Source organism: Octopus bimaculoides, chromosome 2, assembly GCF_046866305.1.
Source record: "Octopus bimaculoides isolate indiv1 chromosome 2, ASM4686630v1, whole genome shotgun sequence".
NCBI classification, from domain to species: Eukaryota; Metazoa; Mollusca; class Cephalopoda; order Octopoda; family Octopodidae; genus Octopus; species Octopus bimaculoides.
In genome coordinates, this window is record NC_142929.1 from 147082047 (window position 1) to 147099284 (window position 17238).

Here is a 17238-nt window from a genome sequence, read left to right on the forward strand (position 1 = left end):
CAAGGTGCTACATAGATAGGCCCTTGGCTTATTTTTCATTTACCTCCAACTTATTTTAGATAAATGGAAGGTCAGATAATTCAACTTGGCTGTTTATTTCAATATTCATTTTCTTCAATAAACCATCAATTTATAGTTTACGCTTGCGTTCATATTTTGCATTTTTGTCGGTCACAATCGATTATACCATCGTCGATGTTTTATTGACTCATTCATTTTCAATGATTTATTTACTGATCTTTTTAGATTGATAAGTTGCTGCACATTCACTATGTCAAAACTTTCATGGTTCCTTATAAAGACAAATTAAATGTCCAAACGAGTATCACCCCTTGAACGAATATTTAAACAAAAAGTTTTTAAAAAATGTAGGTCTTATTTTCTAATAGTTTCCTTTGTTCATTAATCAGTAGTCACTGCTATATATATATATATATATATATATATATATATATATATATATATATATATATATATACATATATATATACATGTGTGTGTGTGTGTGTGTGTGTGTGTGTGAGTGTGTGTGTGTGTGTGTGTGTGTGTGTGTGTGTGTGTGTGTATTTATATATCTGTGTGTGCGTGCGTGCATGGATGTATATATGTATGTATGCACTTATATATGTGTTGTATGCAAACACTGAATCATTAATCATCAACAATGTATTTATAAGTTTTTGCATTGCCAAGAGAAATAGTTGCGCTTCCGGTATATGTGTGGTCATTCCCTTGTGACTTAAACGAAGGATTGCATGTAAAACATGAATTTAGTTGTCATTATTATTATTATTATTATTATTATTATTATTATTATTATTATTATTATTATTATTCTTCTTCTTCTTATTATTATTATCATTACAATCTAAGGCGACGAGATGGCAGAAACGTTAGCATGCCGGGCGAAATGCTTAACGGTATTTCGTCTGCTCCTACGTTCTGAGTTCAAATTCTGCCGAGGTCGACTTTGCCTTTCGGGATCGATTAAATAAGTACCAGTTATGCACAGGGGTAGATATAATCGACTTAATCCGTTTGTCTATCTTTGTTTGTCACCTCTGTGTGTAGCCTCTTGTAGGCAATAAAGTAATAAGAAACGTTAGCACACCGGTCGAAATACCTAGCGGTGTTTCGTCTGTCTTTATGTTCTGAGTTCAAATTCCACCGAGGTCGACTTTGTCTTTCATCCTTTTGGGGTCGATGAAATATGTACCAGTTGAACACTAGAGTCGATGTAATCTACTCATCCCCACTTTCCCCAAGATGCCCCTGTAGCAAAAATTTGAAATAATTATTATCATAACAATCTCCATCCCAAAGGTGAGCAGTGTTCAGTGTGCGCGTGTGTGTGTGTGTGTATGTGTGTGTGTATTCGTGTGTATGTGTATTCAAAGGCGGTTTGGAATTACTGAGTGAAGGAGTAGTTGTGGGTTTGCTCAGGAGTGAGGTCACATCGATGCAGTCGTCCATGTACTGACCGCATAGTTGAGCAGTGAACTGTGAGAATATCTGAGTCTCACCATTAGTCTACGAACAGATTGGCGTAATCAAGGGACTGCTCCTTTCTCATGTTCACTCCCTGGACATGTTGGTAAACGTCTACGAAAGAGGAGCAGTTCAAAGAGTGAGCCAGTTCGACTAACCGGAAGAAGATAGAACTAGGCTTAGGATAGGAACGTGAGTCAAAGAAATTAAGAAATGTTTGAAAGCAAGGAAATAACAGTGAAAAGAGACTTGATGTCGAGGGTGATGCACATACACTCACCTCACCCACCCCATATATAATATACAAGCACTCCCACGCATATATATATATATATATATATATATATATATATATATAGAGAGAGAGAGAGAGAGAGAGAGAGAGAGATACATATACGCGGTCTGCTCAATAAGTATCCGGACTGTTACCATAGTAAGGAATCTAAAGAAAGCTGATTAAAGCCGCTTGGCACAGATTAACTTCGAACTATACTGTGCATGCGCACTAAGTTTTAACGTTCTAGCTCACTTCCGTTATTTACAGGCCACGTATATATAGGACAAGAAAAAATGTAGTTACTACTACTATATTTATTTATTTTTTTAACGATCAGCAACATATGAGTCAGATGAAAAAAAGTGCAAAACATGAAAATAAACAAATTTACGTAATATCATTTTAGCTCTAGAAAAAGGCTTCAAATTTTGTAGAGGAGGAAGGCAAACCGGTTACAAAGTACTCTTTGCTCGACTGGTACTCATGTTATCGAATCCTGCGAATGGATAAACGGCGCAATCGATCTCGACGAAACTTGAACTTTGAACGTAAATAGCCGGTCGAAATGTCACAAGTATTTTGTCCGGTGTGTTAACGTTTCTGGCAAGCTCGTCGCCTTATGACCATCGTCATCATCATCATCCTCATCATCTTCATCATCATCATCATCATCCTCATCATCTTCATCATCATCATCATCATCATCATCATCCAGTGTTTTAAATCCGGGTTTTCTCCCCGTCAACGGGTGTGGCCGGATCTACCTCAATGCCATAGCAACCGAAGTAGGCAGGTGCAGCCCACTCCAACCTTTGGGCTGGCTGGCTGGCTGGTGCCCATTCTCCTTTGCTATCATGAGGCTTTTTTGGAGCTGGATTTTCTACGGGGTGCATGTCCTTGCTTAACCCCAACCTCAGTTTCTAGACATGAGTAATATTAATTACTACAACCATATTACTACAACACATTTTCATGTATTCCTGTGCCTCAACGAATAAATTACTACGATGAAGATTCAATGGATTCATCTATATGTATGTATGTATGTATGTATGTATGTATGTCATTATTCAGTTTACTTCAAAATTTCTTGCCAATACAAAAAGAACCGGTTTCTAATCTAGATCCAAAGCTCCTTCATTGGAATTTCAGCATTAACAACGGAGTATGTATGTATGTATGTATGAATGTATGTATGTATTATACATGTATGTATGTATTATACATGTATGTATGTATTATACATGTATGTATGTGTAGATTTGTATGTTTTATGCATGTATTTTCATGCATATATTTGCATATCTAGACATGTTCATATATATTTAAATGATTATCTTCTGGAAAGTTTTACAGATTTTTACAGTTCCAGTGATGGATTCGATCTGTAGTCTTCGAATTAGCTTTCTCCTTTCTGGTTTTGAGAAGCATAGTTTCTCAAGATTTTTATTTAGGCAGTATATTACATATCCTAGGTTCCCAATAATTTGAGGTTAAAACCTGTATGTATGAATGTAAGTATGTATGTAGACATGCATGTATGTGTGTGTGTATGTGTGTATGTATGTATTCTTTTATTTGTTGCAGTCATTTGACTGGCCATGCTGGAGCACCGCCTTTAGTCGAGAACATCGCCTCCAGCACTTATTCTTTCTAAGACTAGTACTTATTCTATCGGTCTCGTTGGCCGAACCACTCGATTACAACCCTGCATCGGGTGTCAAGTGATTCGGTGGGGCAAACACACACACACACACACACACACACACACACACACACACACACACACACGCAGACATACATGTACGACGGGCTTCTTTCAGCTTCCGTCCACCAAATCCACTCATAAGGCTTTGGTTGGTCCCAGGCTATGGTAGAAGAGACCTGCCCAAGGTGCCACGTAGTGGGACTGAACCCGGAACAATGAGGTTGGTGAGCAAGCTACTTACCACACATCCAAGTGATGCTAACAATTTATCAGGTGGAGCCTTTTCTTGTGTCAAAGCGAGAAAACCTCCACTTAGACAAGGAAACAAAAGAAGCAGTAAAACGCATGGAGGATAAAACTTACTGTGTACCATTTAATAATAATTTTGAAACTTCAAAATCAATATTTGCATGGATATTGTACAAAGCGTTACAAGGGCCTCTCACTGACCTAAATTAATACAAGGAAGGTCTAAAAGTGATACTTCTAAAAAAAAAAAAAACTAATGAAATAATAGATTGAATTTTTTCAAAAGCAATCAGATACACCTTATCCATCAAATACCTCTTTACTAGAAGGGTTGATTTGAAACGAAAGGACGAAAATACGAAACCAAAAATCGAGGGGTACGTAGTATTAGAAAACTACCTTTCGTTATTTGGGCTGCATTTTTCTCGCTTTGCTATATAAAAAATCATCATTGAGAAAGGCATATTAAAGAGCCTACTAAGATATTTCACTGACGAACATTCTTTATCAAAATGTCCAGCATAATTTTTTACTTTGATTAAAATAACCTCAGGCTCATAAATGTACCCATACAAAATTGTGTGTAAATTTGTACGTATTTGTGAGCACATACACGCATTCTTATGTACCTACCCCTTTTTATTTCTGTCTCTCCATCTACTTCGCATATATATGTATATATATATATATATATATATATATATGTGTGTGTGTGTGTGTGTGTGTGTGTGTGTGTGTGTGTGTGTGTGTGTGTGTATGTATGTATGTATGTATGTATGTATGTACATATGTATATATATATCTATCTATTTATGTATCTATCTAACTATCTATCTATCTATCTATCTATCTATCTATCTATCTATCTATCTATCTATCTATCTATCTATCTATCTATCTATCTATCTGTCTGTATATGTTGCTTCAAAGGAACAACAAAATATAGTGAAAGTAAAAGAAAAGAAAAATAAATAAAGAAAACATACTAACCGTTTCAATAAGAGACTCCAAAGGTACATAAGATACATTTTTATCGAGAGATAACATATAAATTTAGAATATATGTATATATATATATATATATATATATATATATATACATATATATATATATATATATATATATATATATATATATTCCTATACAAATATATTCATATACACACACACACGTATATGTATAGACAAGAATGGAACTTAACGCAGACAGAGAATATTTTCATACCAAGGCGTTGAGATCTGATAACAATGCCAGATTAGGACGAGTTTGGCAAAAATAAATGCAGAAACGACCTAATTTTACTTCCCACCGTATCATAACCGAGCTTTCTAAGGTATAAATGTTGTGAAAGGAACAACTTCATAATCAATATTCACTTGATGTATTCTCTTTGCTTGTTTTTATCTTTCAAATTTGATGATACAGTGTTTATTTGAAATAAAAATGATGAAATGTATTCGTGAGTAATTCTACTAGAAAAAGTACTTCAACATTGCTGGAAAATATTTGAAGACTTCAGTCAATGGAAGCAATTGAAAATTCAAAGAAAAATTGACGCTTAAGTGAATATATTTGTCTATGTTTGATAACCTTAGTAGTTTACTAATAATGATAAAAAAAGGGAATATTAAGGAGTAAGAATCAGGAAAAAATCACCATGGAAAAGCCAAAGGTAGATTTTCATAATCATAGGGATAATTTAACCAAAGAATACATAGAAAATTCACCTGAAGGAGTTGAGCTGTGATATTTGTGATGAATAATGATTTCCGACGTAACTTACTGGCTACACATTTGAGAATGAATTTTATAGCTTATGCAGTCGACTTCAGTATACTTCAATGCTTATTTACCAAAAATCAAAGGGGTGAATAGAAAATTTATTTCAGGGTTGATATGAAACGGAAGGATGGAAATACGAAACCAAAAGCCAAAAAGTACGCTGTATCAGAAAAATTACCTTTCGTTATTTGAGCTGCGTTTTTCTCGCTTTACTATATAAAGGATTATCATCGAGAAAGGCAACACAAACTCTTCGTAGTTGCGTGACATTTTTGGAATTGTAACGAAATGTCATTCAAATCATATCCCACCGATTTAAAATGGGTGGACAATTTTGATAATATGGTTCTAGAAAGTCAGAATGGTTACGGCTGGAAAGACTTTTGGGAGCTTTTCTCTATAAGGATTTCCCTGGAGTTGCAAAATAACAACGTTAATAATGACAAGAACATGTAAGAGTAATACTCGTTCTACAAATGTGTGAAATTCACAGCTTTGCAATCATATTAAATTACATCAGTGATATGTATATATAAATTTATAAAATATGAAAAATTTTACCATTTGCAGAAGATCATACATTGTTGCTTTTGAAAGACTATCTCACTGCATCTTGAGAAAAAAATCCTCCAAAAAGCAAACACTCAAACAACAGTCCAAACGTATTGACGTATTGCATATTAGACTGTCGTTGTTTTAATGAGAGAAGGGAAAATAAAATACTTGGAGACGATGAATTGCCGATGATGAGATCAGACATGCACACAAACTAGCATGTGTGTATGCGTGTATGCATGCACACGCGCGCGTATGTGTATGCGCGTGCATGTGTGTGTGTGTGTGTGTGTGTGCGTGTGCGTGCGTGCGTGTTTTTGTGCATGTTTGTGTATGCGTGTGTAAGCAAGCATATATGTGTGTATGCGCGTGTGTAAACCAAAGTTAAAAGTTGAAAACTTAATTGTTAGAGACAATGTTCCTTTTAAATTTTTATGTTCTATAAATGCAAAAGATGGTTTGATGTGTTAAATTTTACGATGTGCAAACATGCTATTATGCTGAAAAAATATTTGCTCACCTGATATTTATAGGAGTATGTTAATCAGAAAATTCTAATAAATTTTCGTTTGTATCTCATGAGGTTATAAATTTGCATGCCGTATTTTGTCTTTTTCTCATTTTGCAATATTTTATTTCGAAAGCATACTACAGTGTTAAATTTGTCATCCATTTAAAGTTATGTGCATACAAACCAAATGCATTTTTAATATGCTTAATTTTCGTTTGTGGACAAAGAAATTTTGTTCTTGTACTGGCTATATATTAGATGTGTGTGTATTCACATTTTGGAGAGATCATTGTTTAAAGAATTTATGCACTACTTTGCTGGATTCCATTGCTGCATATCGTTATTGCAAAGTGTTTTTGTTGCTATTATCTAGCACCTTCTCCAGCCTGATTACTAATTAAGCAAGTTATCGGGCAAAAGCAACATAGTCACGGCCATATTTTTTTTTCTTATACATTACGGACTGCTTTGTTTAATGTGTCATACCATTTCTATACATGGTAAGTTATGATTTTTAGATCAATTAATAGCTATATATTGGTGGCCTAGAATTCTCATATACAACCTCAAATTTCTATAGTATATTTAGCTCGTCAACAGGGTGCTGCTTAATTATGATATACCCAAAATACTAAACATCTTATAAAATAATTCATACTTTTGACTACTAAACTACATCTCAGGTTATAATTTCGATGTAATATATTCTGCATCAATACATGGAAGAGAACTTGCAATTTTTCTGGAAAGTTAGCTCAAAAATAAGAGAGTTTGACTAGGATCTACAAAATTCACCATGGTTTGTCTTTTCATTAATATTGTTGAATACCAATTAAAGTCAATAATCATTCTCAATAATAAACAGAATAGAGATATGCTAACAATTATAGCGGACAGCTATATAACATTGGTAGCTTACCTAGAAAACGCGGTCAAAAATGTAGAAACGGCTCTTAAACACGGAAGAACTGAAAAATCATTTGTGTTAGTATATTGCAAACTCAAAGACAAAATCACAGTACATTTGTTTCACCCAGGATTATGCCAGCCTTGCAAGTTCCTTCAGTATATCCTCACACAAATACAATAAACCAGACGAGAATAAAACTTTCTTAATCTTAACCATCATTAAATATACGAAGATCACAACAGACCGCCTGAAAAACAAAACATAATTTTGCCAAGCATAAAGACCTCTAGACGTGCCAGATGGCTCCTACCAAAACTGTTCCTACTTCATGTATAATTTCCGCACAAAATGCATTTTTTTCGAGATCTTGATAATTCTATATTTCCATTTTGTGTAAAGAAATAATCATTTTGAGACAATGACATAGCATCATGAATAGTCTCACCAAATTTACATATTATGCTGAGATACACATTACCAATGGTAAGTGCCAAATATCAATAATATCAAGTGTAGGGCTTGAGATTAGAATCTACTGATTGCAAGAGGATGAGATTAGAATCTACTGGTTGCAAGAGGATGAGATTAGAATCTACTGGTTGCAAGAGTGCAACAAATACAATTAATAGTTGCGTCAATAGTTGCAATATGATTCCGAACTGGAAGGATGTGTATGGCATATTCGGAAGCATGGATATTTAAATCACACTTAATTGTTCCGTCGTCCACTTATGTGTTATTGATCTGCACAAAGGTAAGCTGGTCTATAGAACAACAAAAACACCACTACCACCACCAACACAACGTTAACTCAACTAGCGACGCAATATATGCTGCAACAAGATTAATGTTCTTTCTTATGACAATATTTTACAACATACAAATATATAAACAGTAAATAGCTTCTCTGTCGTTCATAGCGATTAATATTTCAATTGTTGCTCATTATTTAATTGACTACTAATCGAATTATTGTGTACGGCGATGGGTATTCCATAGAAACATACCTATCACTTTAATCTCCAAAAAAAGTAGCGAAATTCAATGTTTATGAAAGCTGATAATTTGCATTAAAATTACAATCCATTCTACAGGATTTCAACTAATTTCTTTCACTTTAGCTTAACACAAATGACTTGTAGCAGTAAGATATTATCGTAACAGACACTTTCCTAAAACATCTTACCCTGGAATTGAATCCACGACCACACGATCGCGAAGGGAACTTCCTAATCATTAAGCCTTGCCCGCTTCCATCACGAACACACACGTGTACATACACACGCACACATATACTCACGGAATTAAAGCAGATGCAAGATAATCACCAAAATTAGATTATATCGCAACACAGTTATGAAAGCCAACAACAAATAACTTAATCCCACCAGAGACATTTTACTTAAACGGATAAACATTTTACTTAAATGCATAAATAATTCACTTAAATAGATAGGCATTTACGTGATTATGTAAATCAAACAACTTAGGCAAACACAACACGAAAAACTAATCATTATGACATAACATACCCCGTATAACCGTTTCACCCTCAAAATGTGACTGACAGAAACATTAATAGAATGCACCCTTTTATTATAGAACTGGAATGCATACGTTATACATCTACAACGCGAGGTTTACATGTTTTGCACACACATACCCACACACAGACACACACACACACACACACACACAGACACACACACATACACACACACTCACTCTCTCACTCACTCACTCACTCACTCACTCACTCACTCACGTATTCACACATGCGCACGTCCAAACACACATATACATACGCAACACCATATACGCAACACATACGCAAGGGCAATTAGTTTGATAATATATTCGTTGTACTTTTGTTTAAGAACAAAACAAATAAAGTCAGACACAGCGAACAAGATGTCGTAGCATACATGCAGAATCTCAGAATCTTGAGCGTAGATCACTGAGCTAGTGGTGTACTATATAAGTAGCTGAAGTGTCGGAGGTTTGTATCTACTTACATAGTCTGCAATATGTATATTGCTATCACACTGAAATCGTTGGTGTCGAATTAATTTAGTAGTGACTACGAGGTAACGTTGGCACATTACGCCTGTCAAGAATATTGAACAGGTAACTGGTAACATTTTCGAATGACATACAAGTCAACGAAGAATCCAAAATGAGGTAATACGATCTTATTTGTATTTATATTTCTCGTGTATTGTGTTGACGAAGGAAAGAAGCCTATTTTACGGCTTTAATCTAGAAATAGGACCCAATTCACAATTAACGTGAGGTCTTTTTAATGTTCTCCACTCACTCGCCTACAATCCGTGTATATTTTTGGACATGGTCGGTAGTATCTGCATGTCTCACATTTTCAAGCATTTTGGAGACAGGTCGTTTCCGCCCTTGTTCCCTTAGTATATATATTTATATATATATATATATATATATATATATATATATATATAATTAGTAATTTAATATATATGCCAACTTTTATCTTGGTCTCCTATTTTGATACTAATATATAAGTAACACTGTTTTTTTTTTTTTACCAACGGCGTAATGCTTCTTGCATTCTTCTCGAATATCACAACGCCCACCACAGATAAAACAAAATTTGTCTGGGTGATTTCTAGACTGACCTCTTGGCATTTTAATGCAATATTTATTCTAATTAAAGATCTAATTAAATATTTATAGGTATTTTATAGTGTTTCTTTCTGAAAATCCGAAAAAGAAAAAAACTTAAAATCATAAAAATACCCTAATATGAAAAAGGCGAATTACCATAAACTATAGTCATTCTGTGAGAAACGGTGGCCATTTTCGTGATGTATGCATAAAACTACCCTAGAAAATATTATTCTCATCTCTGTAGTTGAAATTATGTTCATTTTTTTTGTACAGTGTTATCATAGAGTTGCAGTATATTTTCAATATTTAGTGAACTGAAAACAAAGGGTGAATGCATATTTGACTACATCATACTCAATGAAATTTGAGATGTCAGATAAAAAAAAGTGAAGTATGTTTCAATAAAGTCACAAAACTGAATTGCTGAATAAAGTTGATGATAATTTACCGATGTGTTAAGGCAGCTATCACTTTATAGAAATTGTAAAGGCAGAGGCAGAAATGAGAACACTAGAAAATCCAAAAACGTCCATGACAAGAGTGAGTCACAGTACTTTCAATTCAATATTATGGTATAATAATATTACAAAATACTTTTTCGCACATTGCGGTTCTATCTACAGATCAGTCATGTAGCTCAATAGAGATATGGATAAATGTTAACATTTTTATGTGAAATTGTCTGCGTAATCACATACTCTTGGTATGTTTCAAAATGTCTCCGATGTTATGCGAATTGTAACTAAGCTGAATATATTATCTTTGTAGCAATTGAATATGAAACAAATCGTATAATTTGCTAGATTGTCAATGTGACATTCGGACATTTACATAAAATATCCTTTTCGCTCGCCACCAATTTCCATCTTTCTCATTCATCTTTTAATTTCTCTCACCGTTTCCCATTTATCAATCTATCCATCCATCCAGTCATGCATACCTACCTACCTACCTGCCTGCCTGCCTGCCTGCCTGCCTGCCTGCCTACCTACCTACCTACCAACCTACCTATCTACCTACATATATACATACGTACATACACACATACATACACCTTTGTATATAGAAACCTGTTATTACATTTTGGTTAACTTAGAGTTTCATAATTTCTGGCTATAAATCAAATATCAATCAACGGACACTGAACCGCAACTAATAGAGTCTATGTTGTTAAGCACACGGCGGAAGTTCCATTTACTTTCGTTTGATGTGACTGAAGCATTTTGGGAAAGTTCAATTGTATTAGTTTAGGGCACCAAATTTACTGAAAGGGAAGCAACCTATAAAAATAATTAATGGAGTTATGTCCATTATGGAATACGAATATATGAATATATGGTGACTTAAATGGATTCAGCTCAACATAAGATTAATATAACATAAACGATGTGTCGAATAAAGAAGGCAGCGACCTGGCAGAATCATTACCAACCGGGGCAAATGGTTACATTTTCATCCGTTTTTACTTCCTGAGTTCAAATTTCGTTAAATGTCGACTTTGATTTTCCTCATATCGGATTCGATAAAATAAGTACTAGTTGAGCACTGGGGTTGATGTAATCAACCGAACTCACTCTCCGAAATTGCGGCCCTTGTTCCAAAATTTGAAACTAATGATGATAAAGAAAAATTGAAAAGAAACATCTGCATAATATGTTTTTCACACACACACACACGCATACACACTCACGCACATTCCATCAATGTACTTGCGCACATATACTAAAGCACATGTGTCCATCTGCTTAACCTAAATTTACTCTTGTTCCTATATTATCCGAAATTCTCAGAATTGGTATTCAAATCTGTCTTTTTGTTGTATGACCAGTCTTTCCGTTACGGTGTATAAACCACTTCTATTGTTATCATCTTTAGAAGGCACTGACCTTTTGCTTGATATAATATGAAACATTCTTTCTAAGATCAGAAATAAGTAGATAGTTTCATTTCACTCTACTTTTCAGTGTCTATGATTGGAAAGTTATGACGAAAATATATCATTCACCGTTGAGGTTACTATAGCATTTAAGGTGTTACCAAATCATAAAATTGTTGAATTAATTTTGTTTCACACATGTTGATTTCTTGATTTCTTATGGCATCACTACATGGCGATCATCTTCAATGGATATGGTTGGTAAATTTAAAATCAATATTTTGTATGACAAATATAGACAAGCGTTCAAATTACTCCTTTAAAACTCAAAAGAGTTTGGTGCAATTATAATATTCTTGAAATTTTGGTAAAGGGTACTAGTCAATCACATAAAGCCTAGTATTTGACTGGCACTTATTTTCCTCGACCCTGAAGAGACGAAAGGCAAGGTTGATTTGGCGGAATTTAAACTCTGAACGTAAAGCTAGAAGAGATGTAGGTAAGCGTTTTGTCCGACATGCAAACGATACTGGTAGCTCGAAGCCTTTTGGTGATATTAAAATAATAATTAGTTTGTAAATTCAACCACGGTGTTAAAAAGATGTACTAAGCGGCCTTGAATGAAATACACGTGTATGAAATCATACGCTGCAGAGAAAGCCTCTTATAGGAAATATGTTTGTAAAACGTACCATTCGGTTATGAATGCCTTTATCGGACAAATTTTGCAGCGTATATCTTTCCATGTCTGAGAATACACGAACATGCTCAATATGACTGTAGACACCTACATTTCATTCCATGCTGTTTAGTGCGCCTTTTATTAAGTAATTTCTGCTTGACAAAGCTTTGCGTACATCAACAAATATACTGTTTGCTGTTCTGGATGGATGGATGATGGATGGATGGATGGATGGATTAATGGGAAACGGTGACAAAAATTAAAAGATGAATGAGAAAGACATAGGTGTCAATTCTTTCTATAGTAATTAATGCATTTAACACAAGACCCAAACAGTTGTTTGAGAAGTTGAAGGATATTGGAAGAGAAGCATGCTATATCGACCTTCAGGAAAGTGCCATCCGGTATTCTGTAAGAAACTTAAGAATGATACTTGAGATTTGAGGAAATTTCTCTTGAAATGTCAAGACCACACTCCTGCTAGCTACAGTAGAATCTAATAGCATTAACATAATGATAATAATAATAATAATAATAATAATAATAATAATAATAATAATAATAATAATAATAATAGTGATAATAATAATGATGATAATAATGCATTCACGGAAACATACATACACACTAACGCGCGCGCGCACGTACACACACACACACACACAGATATATATGTAAATATCAAATGATGAGATGTGATAACGATTGGTTGATAAAGATTCTTCATTTGTGTATGAAGGTTATCATTGTTTTTGTTATGTCTCAAGCTACTGCAATCTAGCACCTTCGGAGGATCTCTACTCAATCGCTACACGACGGCTACTCAACAGTCACTCAACAGTCACTCAACTCTCTACCACGGTCAGACTACCTTTATTCATATGTCTTCGACGATCCTACTTCTTGGCTTGAGGGCATTGACACAACAGTTAAGGAAAATCTCAAAAATTTTTCTATGTGACGTGTTTGAAAAATTGTTGAAATTTTTCTTAACATGAAATCAATCGCTTCATTAATACAAAATTAAGTATATACTTTTATATAACTATGATATAAGGGAAAAACTTTTCCTTTGCTGAACAGAGTATCTTTTGGCAGCTATTCTAAATAAAGATAAAGGAAAGATAGACTACAGGTAAGATAATGTGATGCTATATACATGATGTCTGAGTATAAAGATAAACTATTCTAAACTGAAACTCCTGTTGATCCACACCACAACTTCGATCAGCTAGAACGAAACTGGCCTGGAATCATATTCCATCGACGCAATAAAAAAAAAATGAATAAAAGAAAAAGAGAAAGAATAAATGACAATATATATTACACTTGAATTACAGAAAAAAAAAATTGTTCCCTGTGTCTGCAATTTCGTTGTCTATACTTTCTGGACTAGTCCTGACCTGGAGCTAAATAACAAAAGAGACATGTGTTCATAATGTTCGTTCATGCATGCAATTAAATATTACAGTATTGCCAACTGTGAATTCAGCGTACTGATGCTTGGACGAACTCTTTACCAGCAGGTAACAATTACTGATAAGCCTGTAAACAAGCGTATGTTCATCAATATTCGCTTTTTTTCAATTAATATATGGTAATGAGGGAAACAGTTTCAATGGATAGTTAATACTTGCTTGAAGTAATATTAATGATTTCAACTGTGTATCCCCGTACACAAGCGCACATAGAGACATACACTACAAAATCACATGTTAGGGCATACATGTATGCATATATACATATATGGTGGCACTCCAGCATGGCCGCAGTTAAATGACAGAAACAAGTAAACAAAATAAAGAGTATTACACGGGTGAGTTGACAAATGCGAGAAAAAGGCTCTAAGCGCATGTAGTAAAATTTACATATTTTAATATTTAAAACAGTTTGATTCGATTCCAACAACAACAACAACAACAACAACAACAACAACAACAACAACAACAACAACAACAACAATAGTAATAATAATACTTTATTTTATTCCTTTTTGAAATTTTATCTTTAGTTTCTTCTTTTCTTTTCCTCTCTGTCTTTCCTACCCCTTTTCTATGACATGACTTTGTAAATGGACAATCTGGTGTGTTTATTTTCATGGCAAACACCTCCCCGCCCAATATATATATATCGAGTTTCTTTGCCCTAGGGGTCAGAATGATACTCAGCAAGAAATGGAAACGAAAATTGAAAGAAGGGGATAATGATAATAATCCTTTCTACTATAGGCACAAAAACTGAAATTTTGTGGGAGGGAACCAGTCGATTACATCGACCCCAATGCGTAACTGGTACTTATTTCATAGACTCCGAAAGGATGAAAGGCAAAGTCGACCTCGGCAGAATTTGAATTCAAAACGTAAAGACGGACGAAAGGTCGCTACGCATTTTGTCTGGCGTGGTAATGATTCTGCCGGCTCATCGTTTTTATAATGATGATGATGATAATAATAATAATAATAATAATAATAATAATAATAATAATAATAATAATAAGAAGAAGAAGAAGAAGAAGAAGAAGAAGAAGAAGAAGAAGAAGAGGAATACCTTTCAATAAACTCACTCGATGATAGCACTTCCCTCTCTATTCTCAATTTCCTTTTAAAGTGAAACTTGAAGAAGTCAATGAGAGCATTACCAAAGAGGATTGTATGTGTCTTCATGCCTTTCAGCCTTGTCCACCAAATAACCCACCAAAGGAGGGTGGCGTGATCCGTCCCACACGTGACAACAGCTGTTCGACATAACCCCACAAGTCAGCACTGCCCGGACACTGAACAAGTCCGTGCAGAACGGTTTCGTCACCCTGCGCGCAAATCGGAAGCCCGTCTGACAGCACATGCGTGCCTGCAGAGTTTATCTCGAACAGGTAGTGACCCCCACCCTTCCCCAGTAACACTGCCAGGCCAAGGATATCTGGAGATTATCCATGATAGGTCCCGGAAAGTCCGTGGAACAGACTAGCTAGTTCGTGTTCATCGACGCTCAGAATCTTCCCGAGAACGTCGTTGCACTTTCAAGCCACTAAGCCTCTAGAAATTTCTAAAGCAGAAGATCCATCGATCCCATTGCTCGACTGGTAGATAGCTGTGAGCGCCTGAGGACATTTTAGGTGCCAGGCGCCTGGCCTAGATCTTTTCTTCCCCCAGGATTGTAGCTCCGTCAAGGAGACGAGCTGCGGAAAGACGCGTCTCACAAACGGAGCCCACACACGCTCAACGTCTAGAAGTCGTTGCAGGTGGTTTAACCTAAGCGCGTGTCTGCGCATTAGAAGCCACGGTATACCTAATCCGCCACTCAGAGGATGCTGGCAACAAACTGACCGCCTAATGATTCGAACGCGTCCCTTCCACGAGAATTTAAATAAGAGACGGTCCAACCTGGTCAAGCAGTAACCAGGAAAAGGCACGACGGTCAGGCGATAAATGATAACGGAGGCGATGTAGGCATTCACCACCTCTGCCCGGCCTTACAGGAACAGCTTCCTCTCGGCCCATTTCCGGGCAAGACTGGCCACCCTGTTCGCCACCATGTTTCAATTCTTATCAGTTTGGACGAGACCAAACCAAACCCCGAGCAGTTTAATTGGCCCGTCGGTCCAACGTCCGTCGATACCGTCCGATGATATCGACCTGCCTCTCTAGGATCCCAACCGCAAATCTACCGATTTGTCGGCGTTGATTTTTAGCCCCTGCAACTGACTCATATTCTTGTAGGGTTTTACCGACCATCTCCACTTCGGAGGTGTTCCGACACCATGACGGTGACGTCGTCCGTGTATGCTGTCAAATTTTCATTATTTACATTTGACGGATATTTGTCCTCATCTTGTTTGTTGTTAACACACCGTTTCCCAGTCTTCATCAGATGTCTTGGGGAAATATAGAACTGTATTAGCATATCAAAGTTATCGAATTAGCATATCGGTAACTGGGGAGTAAACATGAATTTATAGTTTCCGGGTGCAAAGATCAATATAATAGGCTAATGTCAGAAATGCAGTGATAAAAGTAAGCGCGGGATAACTTGTAATGAGTATGGATTACAACTGAGAGATTTGGTGAATGTGTGGAATATTGACATAACAGAATAGTGAATTTGACACGAAAAATGCTGAGTATAATATAACTGTATTTACTGGCTATAAAACTTTTGTGTAACTACTATCTTTATATCTTTAAAGATATGAATGACTTCTGGAAATGAGAAAAAATGTCAAGTTTATCGGTACATGAATAAAATGTCGAAGTTCAGGCACTTATAGGATGTGAATTGCAGGTTGCCAGTAACGTCGTTAGATATTTCAAAAATTTCTTTCCGTGGATGTTTGTGCTTGCTTGTGAACAAGGTTTGTTCGCATACATTGACGCACACATACACACACACACACACACAAACGCACGAAAACTAGCTAAATAGGGTTTATTTGTACAGTAATGGATGAGATAAGAGATAATGTGAACGCTTTAAAGTCTAAAGGAGAGAAAAAAAGAAAAAAAAGTCATATGTATGAGTTCTGGCTCTATCAAACTTCAAGGCAGAAGAAAAGAGGATGGAAT

At 35.5% G+C, this 17238-nt stretch overlaps 1 protein-coding gene across 4 annotated transcripts in view; it reads right to left on the reverse strand.

Annotated features, from left to right (window-relative positions):
- The window catches only part of LOC106880286 (tachykinin-like peptides receptor 99D), a 630110-nt gene that overhangs the window by 445091 nt on the left and 167781 nt on the right, over positions 1 to 17238 (reverse strand). The window lies entirely within an intron of this gene.